Genomic DNA, 14,506 nt, shown 5'->3' on the forward strand with positions numbered 1-14,506 from the left:
GTCAGGCAAGTCACACATGCTCAAGGACACAGACAGGCAACACATAAAAGAAAACATTCAAATGGCTAATAAATATATGTATGACAGACACTATTAAAATATGTTATTTGTGTTAAGTTAAATTACATTAAAATTAAAAAGCAAGTATTCACCATCTTTCTTCCCCCTTTCCTTTCTGAGAGGAAGGCTCCCCTGTTGGACTTCCAAGCCTTTGTGTGTTGACTAGGGTAAGAAGTAGACAGGCAGAAGGGCAGAAACCAGAGAGGCTAAATCAGCCACAAGACTAAGAGCTACAGAAGAAAATATGGGAGTAAATTCATTACCTTTGGTTAAGATTATTATTGGATGACTTCTTAGATAAGATACCAAAAGAACAAGTGATAAAAGAGAACACAGATAAGGTAGATTTCATAAAAATAAAAAACCTTTGAGTCTCCAAGGGACACGATCAAAAAAGTGAAAAGACAAGCCAGAGAATGAGAGAAAATATTTGCAAATTGTGTTTCTGACAAGAGACTTAGAATCAGAATATATAAACAATATATAACCCAACAATAAAAACCATGTAACCCAATTAAAAATTGGGCAAAGAACTTGAATAGATATTTCTCCAAAGAATACATACAAATGATTAATAAGCACATGAAAAGAGTTTCAACATCATTAGTCATTAGAGAAATAAAAATCACGACAAGATACTGCTTCACTCTCACTAAGATAAAAGACAATAACAAATGCTGGCGAGGATGTGGAGAAATTGCAACCCACAAACATTGCTGAAGACATTGTAAAATGGGACAGTCACTTTGGAAAAACAGCCTGGCAGTTCTTCAAAATGTTAAGCATAGAGTTATAATATGACCTAGAAACTCTACTCCTGGGTATATACCCAAGAGAAATGAAAACATATGTTCACGCAAAAGCCTGTATACAAATATTCACAGTAGCACTAATCACAGTAGCCAAAGTGGGAACAATCCAGATGTTCATCAACTGATGAACAGATATACCATGGTATAGATGATGGAATATTATTTACCAGTAAAAGGAGTGAAGTACTGATATATGTTACAGTATGTCTGAACTGCAAAAAGGTAAGTGAAATGAGTCAGTCATACAAGGATTCTTTGCATGATGTTATATGATTCCCTTCACATGAAATGTCCGGCATAGGCAAATCCACAGAAACAGAAAGTTGATTAGTGGTTACCAGGGACTGAGAGTGGAAAATGGGGAGTGACTGCTAGTGAGTGTGGAGCTTCCTTCTGGGAGTGAGGAAAATGTTCTGAAGTCAGCCAGTGGTGACGGTTACCCATGTCTGTGAATAAAACCAAAACTCCAGAGTTTTATGGAAAGTGAGTTATATCTCAATTTTATAAAAGGGTGAATTTTATGGTATGTGAATTATATCTTAATAAAGCTGTTATTTAAAAAAAATTAAATAGGAAAAAAGATTAAGGTTTATGGGAAGATTGAAGGAGAGCGAAGGAAGGGAACCAGTATTAGCAGTGGAGAGGAATGCGTATTTGCACAGATAAGATGAGAACAAGAGAGGAAGAGCTGCCTTGAAGTATTGGGATTTTTGTAGAGAGGGATAAAGAGGATTTTTAGGAAATTTTGCTATGAGGTACATGAGATAATTTCCCCTTCACTCTTTCCCATCTCTCTCTTCCTTTGCCAAGGAAACTTTGGTCTCAAATATTGGGTTGGCCAAAAAGTTCTCTAGGGTTTTTCATACAACATTATGGGAAAACCTGAATGAACTTTATTGCCAACCCAATACTTTAATATATGCCACAAGGATAACAAAAAGTTAGAAACACCCTAAAATTCCAATAATAACCAATTCGAAAAGTAGAGAACATAGTATCATTAAAACAATGTTGTGTTAATTTCCCTGTTATTGACTTGAGAAAATATTCACAAAAGATTAAGTGAAAATAGCAGATTACAAACAATATGTACAGTATGACACCATTATTGTAAATAAATATATGTCTGTATCTGTTCAGGCTGCTATAACAAAATACATCAGACCAGATGGCTTATAAACAGCAGAAATGTATTTCTCATAGCTCTGAAAGCCAAGAAGTCCAAGATTAAGATCAAGGTGCCAGCGCGGCTGCATTCTGGTGAAAGCCCACTTCTTGGTTCATTCCTGGCACCTCCCACACAGCGTAAGGGACAAGGGGTCTTTCTGTTTTATAAAAGCACTAGTCTCATTTAGGAGGGCTCTACTCTCAAGACCTAATGTGGAGTTGGTAGAGGAGAGACACAGACATTCACACCAGAGCAATATGCATGGAAGAAAACTTGAAAGCATACACAGTACCAAAAGCCAAGGATGCTCAGATCCCTTAGATAAAATGGTGCCGTATTTGCATATAACCTACAAATGTCCTCCAGTTTACCTTAAATCATCTTCAGATCACTTGGCTTCCCTGGTGGCTCAGAGGTTAAAGCATCTGCCTGCAATGCAGGAGACCCGGGTTTGATCCCTGAGTCAGGAAGATCCCCTGGAGAAGGAAATGGCAACCCGATCCAGTATTCTTGCCTGGAGAATCCCATGGAGGGAGGAGCCTGGTGGGCTACAGTCCATGGGGTCGCAAAGAATTGGACACAACTGAGCGACTTCACTCACTCACTCACTCAATGTGAATACTACTTAAATAGTTGCCAGAACATGTCAAATTCAAGTACAGCTTTTTGGAACTTCTGGAATCCTTTTTTCTTGAATATTTTTGATCCCCAGTTGGTTGAATCTATGCATGCACAACCTGTGGACTTGACAACAAAATGTTAACAGTGCTTATCGCTGTTGAGTGATTCTGGATTATTTTAAATTTTATTCTGTTTCCTCTATATTTTCTAAAAATAAGTATCTGTTATGTATACAACTTGAACAGCTTTTAAAGCGCTTTTTTCCTTTAAGCACTACAGATACTGTTGGTCAGGGCTAGGGGAGGGGACATCCCCCTAAATATAGTACTAGGTTGCCCCAGGGTCCAGGCCATAATTTGAGGCCTGGACTAAATGGAGCACAAAGAACTTTCTTGTACACACAGCAGTAATGTTAGGATTACCTATGGGCCACGGCCATCACTTGCCCTTCGATGAATACCACCCCCATCCCCATTTTATTTTTTGGCTGCACTGTATGGCTGGTGGGATCTTAGCTCCCTGACCAGGGATGGAACCCGCACCCTCAGCAGTGAAAGCACAAAGTCCTAACCAATGGATCGCCAGGGAATTCCGTTCCCCACCCCCACCATTCCCCTTTCAAAGCACCATTTTCAAATATATACACAGAAGAATTTGCCTGACCCATAAAACCACTGACTGGGAGTCATATACACATTCAAATAAAGAAACACAGCAATTCACAGAGCCTGGAAAGTCGACTCTGAATCATGGATGAAGCACAAACGGATGTAGAGGGCGATGGAGAACCTCAGGCAGGAGGGCGCTGACAGTTTACTATGTTATGTTTACGTATCTGTCCCTAGACTAGAGTGCGGTTCCTTGAGGTCAGACACTGGGATATAGTTAACCCCTTGTCCCTAGAACCCACGCATAGTGCTTGGAACACAGTAGGCATGGTAGGTGAGTTGCTGACTCCTGTTCTACCCATTTTAAAAATTGACTTGTTTGTCTTTTTATTGTTGAGTTGTAGGAGTTTTAAAATTTATTCTAGATATGAGTCCTTTGTCAAATACACATCTTGAGAATATTTTAAGTGGCTTCTTCTCAAATGTGGCTTGCTCATTTGTTTTCTTAATGGTATTTTTAATTAATTGAAGTTTTAATTTTATGAAGTTCCATTTATCTGTTTTTTTTTCTTTATAGTTAAAGCTTTCTGTGTTCTAAGAAATCTTTGCCTATCCCAAGAAATTTTCCTGTTTTTATTTTTTAAATAAATGTTGTATAGTTTTCGCTTTTATATTAAGGTTGTGCTGCATTCTATCTTAAGTGTAAAGCTCTTTCACTGGCTGATTTCATTTTATTTTACATTTTTGTATCTCAGAGAAAGTCTTACTCCTTCCTGATCTCCACATGACCAGAGGAAGTCTTGGCAATAGTTTCTCCACAGATAACTCTAGTCCAGCCAACTAAGGCAAGGTTCTACAGGCATCTCACAAGTCTCAGTACTCACGCTCTGGCCCCATACGTTCACACTGTTACAAAGCACTTTTTATGTATATCGAAAGCTTCCCTGGTGGCTCAGATGGTAAAGTGTTTGCCTTCAATGCAGGAGACCCTGGGTTCAATCCCTGGGTTGGGAAGATCCCCTGGAGAAGGAAATGGCAACCCACTCCAGTGCTCTTGCCTGGAAAATTCCATGGACTGAGGAGCCTGGTAGGCTACAGTCCATGGAGTTGCAAAGAGTCAGACATGACTGAGCGACTTCACTTTTTATGTATATCATCTCAATGATCCTAACAACACACCAGAGCAGGTAGATTACTTCATTTAAAAATAAATAAATAAATAAGGAAATCAACACCTAGAAAAAAGAAATGATTTGCCCAAGAACTCTCAGGGGATAAATGACAGGATTAAGACAGGAGTCAGGAATCATAACTTTTGACCTTTTTTCTTCATCAGTTAGGAATGTAATGAGAGTATATGGCATATATGACTTGATTTCAATTACCACAGAACACATTTACTAAGAGCATTTCTCTTAGACTTCTCCCCTGAGAGTGTCATGTTCTATAAGAAGACAAGCTTAATACTGTGGCCCATGAGCTCTAAGAAAGGTGAAGAGAAAACAGTGAGATGGGAGAGTGCATTCCAGTCTCTTTCTGTACCCTGGTGAGATGGAGAGACATGAGAGATGGAGGTGGGGGGAATCGAGAACCCAGAAGGAAGTGGAAGGAAGCTCTCAGCTCTGTCTAACAGGTGGACAGAGAAGTGGTGGGCTCAGTCAGCGTAAAGTTACAAGGTCTAGGATCCCCACAGTTAGGGAAAGCTTTCCACAAGAGCCCCCTTCCTGGGTCTCATCACAAATAGGTCTCTCTTGGCCAATCATCATAATGCTGTTTATTAGGGATCGTTTACTGAGCACTTACACTCAATGTGATTGACATACAGCATCTCTAATTCCACCATAATCCTTTAAAGTAGACATAACCACCCCCACTTTACAGATGAGAAAACTGAAGCTTAGTAAGTGTAAACAGTTTGCCATAATTATGTGGCTGAGATGGACGCAAACCCAGGTCTGCTCAATTCTTAATTCTTTCCACTACAACTGCCTCTCAGAAAATGATCAGGGTCACACCCTCTTTCTAAAGTCCCTACATTTACCCTGCTACCAACGCAGACACTTCCTACTTTTTCCTGGATAGACTCACACTTTAGTTTCTACTTGAAAGTGAATGTGTTAGTGGCTCAGTTGTGTCTGACTCTGCGACCACATGGACTGTAACCCACCAGGCTTCTCTGTCCATGGAATTCTCCAGGCAAGAATACTGGAGTGGGTTGCCATTTCCTTCTCCAGGGGGTCTTCCTGACCCACGGATCTAACCCAGGTCTCCTGCATTGCAGGCAGATTCTTTACCATCTGAGCCACCGGGACTCATAGTTTCCATTTACACAGTTTGTATTTACCCACTTTGCTAGTCTTTGAACCCATAGTCCCTTTCATATTAATGCCACAGGCTCTAATAACACTCTTTAATCCTACCTCCTGTTCCAGTTTCCAGCTCACATCTCTCTGTCCCATTCACAGTCCTCAATACCCTTTTCCCTTGCACCACAGTTCACATTCCTAGATGCTTCCCGGGAACTAATACCTTCCCACAATTTCCCAATGTATTACCCTACCCAATCACATTTTGCACAATATGGAACTACTGACTTCTAATAGTGTATGTTTTTGAATCCTCCACCAAGGTGATCCAATGGAGAGGGGGAATTTAAAGAATTCTATCTTCTCAGCAATAGAATTCTGGGTTAATTCTTTGCAGGAAGAAGTTTTAAACTCCAGAGAAAGGTTTCCCTTGTCTTTGGTCATTAGCATCTTTCTGCTAGTCATAGAACCCCTTCCCTCTTTTTTTTGCCCTCTGAAGAAGGAGGGGAAGAGAGTGATACTCAGTTGTTATTCTCCAGCAATCTGACCTTGACTTGAGGTCTGATGGGGAGACTCAGTAGGACTGCTAAGCCTTTTCCTGTCTGGGTTCGCTCTTGGACAGGACTGAAGGGGGGAGAGCAGGAGGGTGGATTTGGGTGTATTGACTTATCCTTAGGTCTGCTCTTATTAGAAATCTAAGCCTGTATAAGAAGGCCAATGATAACAGGTCAGGTGTCCTAGGCATTACATCCTCTCTCTCCCTATAATGTGGAGCCTCCTGGTCGACATTCTTTCTTACTCCATCCTTATCTGTAGCCTCGTGGCTCCTGCAGCACCAGAAGATGTGGTATGCGTGTCTGTGTGCATGTATGTATGTACATGGACAAGATGGGCTCGATGCTTCCCCTTCCCAGTGCCTGCTCTTGAAGGCTGAGCGGATCCCTGCAGGTCTCCATCATAAACTTGCAGGAGCGGTACGGGTGTCTCTTCTCATTAAGCCTTTGTGTCCAGCTCTGACTCCCTCTCTCCTGACCCACACTATAGCAGCTTCATTAGAAATGCTCAGAAAGGAAGAAGGGGATCTTCTCCGCAAAATAGCATCAGCCCCAGCCTCTGTTCTTCCCATCTCTGCACCACAGCCCGAAAGTGTGCATGGATGAGCTTGTCTAACATTTGCTCTCCTGCTCGCTCGCTCGCTCGCTCTCTCTCCCTCTCGGAAAGACAAAGCCAACCCTCAGAAGCCAGGGCCCAAATGTGCTGGTCGGTTGTCCCAGCGTCCCTGTCCTGCCCCTCCCCCCAGCTCCGCTGAGCCATACCTCTGTAAGGTGCCTTAGCTGAATCCCAAGGCTTCTGTTCCGCGGCACTCCCACCAAGCTCTATCTTGACAGCTGGAGCTGAGGCACTGTTCCACCGGCCCGCACAGGGGCAAGTGGGCTGATTTCCTAAGATCTGATTTCTGCTAATACAATGGCATCGTTGCTAATGCAGGGAGGCTGCGCAATCCCAGCCCAGTATCCGTGCCGCTGCCGCTGGTGCTGCGGTGACGTTGCTGCTCCGGGAAGGGGGGAGGGAAGGAACAGGCATGCCCACAGTGCAGCCGCTCAGCCTCCCTGCCTGGCAGTCCCTGCGGGCCCGCCAGCCTGGGGAAGGGGGAGGGCAGAGAAGGGAGTCAGCCACAGAGGGCAGGCAGCGCTGCGAGGCGAGAACTCCCCCAGTGGCAAAGAGAAGCCTGGTGAGCAGGGCCGGCTCCTCTCATTCCTAGGAGTCTCAGGGAAAAGGTCTGGAGGAGGCTGGGAGCTTCCTTCCTTCCTCAGGCCCCTCCTTTTCGATCTCAGCCAGAAAACCTCTCCCTCCTCTTTTCACCCACTCTGAATGACTCCTTGTTTTCCAGCCTTTTCCTTTCACTAGGATTCCAGACTAGCCTCAGGGTGGAGCAGCCAGCCGGGGAGGGGGTTCCTGCAGGCCCGGAGGGAGGCTCTGGGACCAGTCATCATTCCACCAGCAGTAACACCAAGTTCCTAGACTTGACACTAGGCTATCTAGGGTGTTCTTCTTCAGAGAAATGGGATCTGAATCAGGAAAACAGAAGAGAGAGAGAGACTGGGGCATTGGTGGGCTTCTATACAACGAGTGGTAGTGAGCCTTAGGATCAAGTGGGCTGCAGGCCCCTTCCTACCACAGGGTCCAGCTCAGCTCCCTGGATCTTCAGAGGGTCTGTTGGTGTGGCTGGAGCAGAATCCCTCCCCCTCTCGCCTACACCACTTTTTGGTTAGTGCTGAGCAGGGACCAGCTGGGCCTGTGGGTATGTCCATTTGGTCAGGCCAGGGAGCAGGAAGTCTGTTTTCCTAGAGAAAGGAAGGCTAACGGGAAGGAGTGGTCTCCCCCAGGCCAGAGAGGAACCTCGGTTCCTTCTGAAGCCCTGCAGAGCTCTCCACCCCTTCCCTACTCCACCCTTAGGTCCTGGGCCAGTCCTTCGGGAATCAGGAAACAGCGGAGAAGCCACAGCCGGAGCCCGGTGCCCCGTCAGCAGCAGAGTGTCTCTGTCCGGTTCGTGCCAGGGCCGCCCACGGGCATCCCCGAACACGGATGGTCTCAAGCTGGGCTTGGCCCTCAAGCTCTAGCTGTCACAGGGCTCCTTCCAGTATGGACCACTATCTGGACTCCACAGCCAAGCCCTTGGATTTTCAGGCCCTAAAAAGAAGGCTTAGGTCTTCTTTTTAGGTCCTGACTGGCCAGGACCACGTCAGCCACCACTCAGGATCTAGAAGAGACGTCCTTTCTTGCCCTTTATTGTTGCTTCTATTCCCTATGAGACTCAAGTGCCCACTGATGTTATGCTGAGATGAGCTGAGTTAGAGAGAGGTGGCTAAAGACCCCTCAAACCTATCTCCGACCTTGACCTGTTTGAGAGGCCACGGCCCCATGATCCTACAAAGCAGAAAAAAGGAGAGAGGGAGGCTGCTGTTCATAAAACTAGCCATGAGTGGTCCCCTCTGGGATGTTGGAAGGTATCACTGTGCTTCCCTCTCCCCCTGCTGGAACAGACCTCAAAGGAGGCTGGATAAGCAGCTGAGACAGGGGCAAAGTCAATCTCAACCAGTGCTTAGAGCTGCAGCTGGAGCCCTGGACCCAGGGCCTTTGTCCCTGAAATTTCCCTGAGGCTAAGCGGTGCACTGGAAAGCCATTTACTCTGAAAATGTTTCCAGTTGCTACAGCAGGTAGCAGCTACCATATATTTTCAGTGCTTAACTTATTCACCACATCACAGACTACATCATCACCTACTTTCTACCAATTACTACCAAAGATCTATAAGGCTTTGATGAGAAGATCAGTTTTTTTTCTGACTAGAAACAAACTATAAATACCATCACATTATAAGCCACAATGCCTCCTAACTAGTCTTCTCACCTGCAATTTACTTCCTACTTAGTACTGCCAGATTTATGACCCCGAAGTCTTATCTTTAGTCAACATTCACTCTTCCTGCCCCTTTTATTGTTATCCAATACCTAGAGAATCAAGTTCAAACTCCTCACTTTGGCTTTCAAGTTCCCTCCATCTTGTCTGTCTACTCCCTTTCTATCCAACCTTACTTTCCATCCTCCATTCATGTAGTCCTTCAAACCTGTCTCACAAGCTCTTTCCACTCAGCTGTCTTTGTTCAGATTCTCCTGCCTGTTACACTTGACTAAACCTGTAAGGAATTATCCAAAACCTACAAGGCCCAGGTCAACTCCTGCATCAAGTCTTCACTGATCACCTTGAAGCCAGAAATGACTTTTGTCTACTGAACTGTGATTGCAGATTGTTGATTTTATAGACAAGAAAAAAATCCCACAAAAGCCAGGGGGTCAATACAGGCCGCCAATTTCTTATACTGCCAAGTAAGATCATTTAAACAATAACAACAACAACAACAAACCCTTATATCAGTTATTTTCATCACTTCATTAAAAAAACAAAGCCATTATTTTTCTCGTTTCATTGTATACTGAGGCAAACTTCATTGGAAACTAACATCAGTTCATGAGAGGTTTTGATTAAGTAAATCACTTGTTATTTGACGTGATTATGCTCTTTTTTTTTGGCATATCCGCCTTAATAGCTCTTTTAGATAGCAAAGTCCAAGTTATACTCATCTTTGGATTCCCAATATCCAGAGCTTGAGATAGTACCATTTTTTATTTTGTGTTTCTCATAATACTAGCAGTGTTTAGATTGCAGAAGGTGGTGAGTCAAAGTCTTGTTGAATTAGCGTAGTCCAAAAGGAGTGAGTGTAAATGAAATAAGTGGTGGGCAGAGCTGACTCCAAAGGCTGACAGAGAAGACCCCTGCTGTTCATAAGGGGGAGAAAAGGTCTATTAAAAGAAAGCGTAGCAAGAAAGGAATGACCCTTCATAATCTTGAGTTACATAATGCATTCTTAGACATGATACCACAAGTACAAGTGACAAAAGAAAAAACAGATAAGTTGGACTTCATAAAAGTTTAAAAATTTTGTGCTTTAAAGAACACAATCAAGATAGTGAAAAGAAAAAAAAAGGCGGGGGGAGACAACTCAACGAATGGAAGAAAACATTTGCAAATCATATATCTGATAAGGGACTTCTATCCAGAATACATAAAGTACTTTTATAACTCGACAAAAGATATATAACCCAATTTAAAAATGAGCAAAGGATCTGAGCAGTCATTTCTCTAAAGGAGACAAATAGTCAATAAGCACATGAAAAGATACCAAATATCATAAGTTATCAGGGAAGTGCAAATCAAAAGTAAAATGAGATACCACTTCCCCCTACTAGAAAAGATAGATAAAAAAGGCAGACAATAACAAATATTGATGATGTGGAGAAATTAGAACCCTTATATGCTGCTGGGAGGATTGTACGATAGTTCAGTCACTTTGGAAAACAGTCTGGTAGTTCCTCAAAACATTAAACACAGAGTTACCATATGACCCAGAAATTCTACTCCTAGATATATACCCTAAAGGAATGAAAACATATCTATCTTCACACAAAAGCTTATATATGAATGTTCATAGCAGTATTATTTATAATAGCCAAAAAGTAGGAACAACCCAATAACTATTAACAGATGAATGGATTAAATTAAATGTGGTATATTCATAAAATGTAATATTATTTGGTGATAAAAAGTAATGAAGTAGTGGAATATGCTACAATGTGGATGAACCTTGAAAACATTATGCTAAGTGGAAGATGCCCAACACCAAAGGCCATGTATTGTTTGACTTCATTTCACCAGGGAAGCCCTTTTCATATGAAATGCCTAGACTAGGCAAATCTATGGAGATGAAAAGTAGATTACTGGAGTGGCTTCCAGGGACTTGGGAAAAGGGAAAATGGTGAGTGATTGTTATTGGGTACAGGATTTTTTGGGGGGATGATGCAAATGTTCATAATCAGATTATGGTGGTGGTTGCCCAACCTGTGAATATCCTAGTAACAATTGAATGTGTGCTTAGTCTCTCGGGCATGTCCACCTCTTTGTGACCCCATGGACTGCAGCCTGCCAGGCTCCTCTGTCCATGGGATTCTCCAGGCAAGAATACTGGAGTGGGTTGCCATGCCCTCCTCCAGAGGATCTTCCCAATCCAGGGATTGGACCCAGGCAGATTCTTTACCATCTGAGCTACCAGGGAAGCAACTGAATAGTATACTTTAAATGATGAAACAGATATCTGTTATGTCTCAATAAAGCTGTTACAAAAAGAAACTGCAGCAGTGAACAATGTTGTTTAGCACCACAGAGGCAGAATCTCTAAAGGTTCAGGAACTGGGTGGGGGTAGGGGTGGCAGAAACTCAGGTGTACTAGAAAATAGAGGGTATCACTGCCACGTCAACCCTAGGATCTCAGACAATTCCCTCTTCCGTCTGTTTTTTTTTAATACCAAAATTCTTAGAAGGATGGACTATGTTAATTCTTTCTCCTTAATTATTTCTTAAACAATCAGAAGTCGGTCTTCTTTTTAGTAATACTTGAACTGCCTAAAAGCAGTTCTAACTTTTAAGCTCATAATATTTAAATTGCCTGACACTTATCCACCCTCTGCTATTGAAACCCTCTTTTTCCTTTGGCTTCCTAGTTTTTCTTCTTAGATCATTCTTTCTTCATTGTTTAATACAACAATACCTGACCTATATTTAAATATAGATTCACAGTTGAGCTCAGACCTGAAATTTTTTCAACCTGAGAAGTGTTTAGCCCTTCCCAGTATTCTATTGATTTCCAAATATTCATTCTTCCTGAACTTCCAGAATCAAATCTCCAATAGCCCACTAGGGTACTTCTTACTCCCGCAGATGGAGGGACTTCCCCTGGTGATCTAATGGTTAAGACTGTGCGCTTCCACAGCAAGGGGCACGGGTTAGATTTTTGGTTGGGGAACTAAGATCTTCCACTCAGCGTGGTGCGGCCCCCCCAAACAAAAACCAACCAACCAATCAAAAAAAAAAAAAAAACCAAACTGATTTTTCTATTTCAAATCAGCTTTCTTTAAACTACCATTATACAAAATTGAGCTATTTCAAATCCTAAAAGATGATGCCGTAAGTTCTGCACTCAATATGCCAGCAAATTTGGAAAACTCGGCAGTGGCCACAGGACTGGAAAAGGTCAGTTTTCATTCCAATCCCAAAGAAAGGCAATGTCAAAGAATGCTCAGACTACTGCACAATTGCACTCATCTCACATGCTAGTAAAGTAATGCTCAAAATTCTCCAAGGCAGGTTTCAACCGTATGTGAACTGTGAACTTCCAGGTATTCAAGCTGGATTTAGAAAAGGAAGAGGAACCAGAGATCAAATTGGCAACATCCGCTGGATCATCGAAAAGCAAGAGAAGACCAGAAAAACATATACTTCTGCTTTATTGATTACACGAAAGTTTTTGACTGTGTAGATCACAACAAACTGTGGAAAATTCTTCAAGAGATAGGAATACCAGACCACCTGACCTGCCTCCTAAGAAATCTGTATGCAGGTCAAGAAGCAACAGTTAGAACTCGACATGGAACAACAGACTGGTTCCAAATCAGGACAGGAGTACATCAAGACTGTATATTGTCACCCTGCATATTTAACTTATATGCAGAGTACATCATGAGAAATGCTGGACTGGATGAAGCACAAGCTGGAATCGAGACTTCCAGGAGAAATATCAATAACCTCAGATACGCAGATGACACCACCCTTATGGCAGAAAGCAAAGAAGAACTAAAGAGCCTCTTGATGAAAGTGAAAGAGGAGAGTGAAAAAGCTGACTTAAAACTCAACCATCACTTCATAGCAAATAGATGGGTAAACAATGGAAACAGTGACAGACTATTTTTTTGGGCTCCAAAAGCACTGCAAATGGTGACTGCAGCCGTGAAATTAAAAGACACTTACTCCTTGGAAGAGAAGCTACGACCAACCTAGACAGCATATTAAAAAGCAGAGACATTACTTTGTCCACAAGGGTTCATCTAGTCAAAGCTATGGTTTTTCCAGTAGTCATGTATGGATGTGAGAGTTGGACTATAAAGAAAGCTGAGCGCCGAACAATTGATGCTTTTAAACTGTGGTGTTGGAGAAGACTCTTGAGAGTCCCTTGGACTGCAAGGAGATCCAACCAGTCCATCCTAAAGGAAATCAGTCCTGAATGTTTATTGGAAGGACTGATGCTGAAGCTGGAACTGCAATACCTTGAACACCTGATGTGAAGGACTGACTCATTGGAAAAGACCCTGATGCTGGGAAAGATTGAAGGCAGGAGGAGAAGGGGACGACAGAGGATGAGATGGGTTCGATGGCATCACCGACTCTATGGACACGAGTTTGAGCATGCTCTGGGAGTTGGTGGTGGACAAGGAAGCCTGGCGTGCTGCAGTCCATGGGGTCACAAAGAGGCAGACACAACTGAGCAGCTGAACAGAACTGACACAACACTGAAAACATGGGAATTATCTGGACTCTTTCTTCACGTTCAATCACCAGTGTCTTCCTTCCAGTGTTTTAGGCCCTGATCTACTAGTTTACTGTGCTCTTACCACATCCCAACTATTATGCTAAGCACCTGTTGTTTAGTTGCTAAGTTGTGTCTAACTCTGTGACCCCACTGACTGTACTGAAGCTGAAGCTCCAATACTCTGCCCCCTGATGCAAACAGCTGACTCACTGGGAAAGACCCTGATGTTGGGAAAGATTGGGGGCAGGAGGAGAAGGGGGCGACAGAGGATGAGATGGTTGGATGGCATCACTGACTCAATGGACATGAGTTTCAGCAAGCTCTGGGAGATGGTGAAGGACAGGGAAGCGTGCTGCAGTCCATGAGGTCGCAGAGTCAAAGACGACTCAGCAACCGAAGAAGACTGTAGCCAGCCAGGCTCCTCCGTCCGCGGGATTTCCCAGGTGAGAAGACTGGGGTGGAATACCATTTCCTTCTCCAGGGGATCTTCCTCACCCAGGGGTTGAACCTGCATCTCCTACTTGGCAAGCAGATTCTTTACCACTGAGCCACCAGGGAAGCCCGCATGCTGAGCACTTAAACATTGTCTCACTTTATACATATAACCACTCTCTAAGCTAAGTATTATTATCTCTATTTTATGGATGAGAAGTCTGAGGCTCAGGAATATTAAATGACCTTCCTAAGGTAACCTGATCAGTTTGAGCAAACTCTCGGAGATGCTGAAGGACACGGAAGCCTGGCGTGCTGCAGGGCACGACTTAGCAACAGAACAACAACAACAAAAGGTAACTTGGTCAATAGCATCTGATCTGGCATTTAGACACAGAACCGTCCGACTCCAGAGTCAGTGTTCTTAACTACTTGTTACACTGCTTTCGAGTTCCCGTCACTACTTCTATCATCTGAGTTCAGACCTGCAGGCACCGCTCCTCCGAATTATCATACAGTCT

At 43.2% G+C, this 14,506-nt stretch overlaps 1 protein-coding gene across 6 annotated transcripts in view; it reads right to left on the reverse strand.

Moving 5' to 3' along the window:
• Positions 1–14,506, reverse strand: part of RUSC2 (RUN and SH3 domain containing 2) — a 60,582-nt gene that overhangs the window by 14,205 nt on the left and 31,871 nt on the right. The window contains exon 1 of one of the 6 annotated variants that reach the window (XM_020880472.2): positions 6,892–7,352. The exons of 3 other annotated variants lie outside the window; for them this stretch is intronic. The gene's annotated coding sequence lies outside the window, so the exon portion shown is untranslated. Of the gene's footprint in view, positions 1–6,891; positions 7,353–14,506 lie in introns of those variants that run through there. 2 more of the 6 variants (XM_020880476.2, XM_020880477.2) reach the window with 2 other exon arrangements.

The sequence above is a fragment of the Odocoileus virginianus genome, chromosome 18 (assembly GCF_023699985.2).
Source record: "Odocoileus virginianus isolate 20LAN1187 ecotype Illinois chromosome 18, Ovbor_1.2, whole genome shotgun sequence".
In the NCBI taxonomy this organism is placed as follows: domain Eukaryota; kingdom Metazoa; phylum Chordata; class Mammalia; order Artiodactyla; family Cervidae; genus Odocoileus; species Odocoileus virginianus.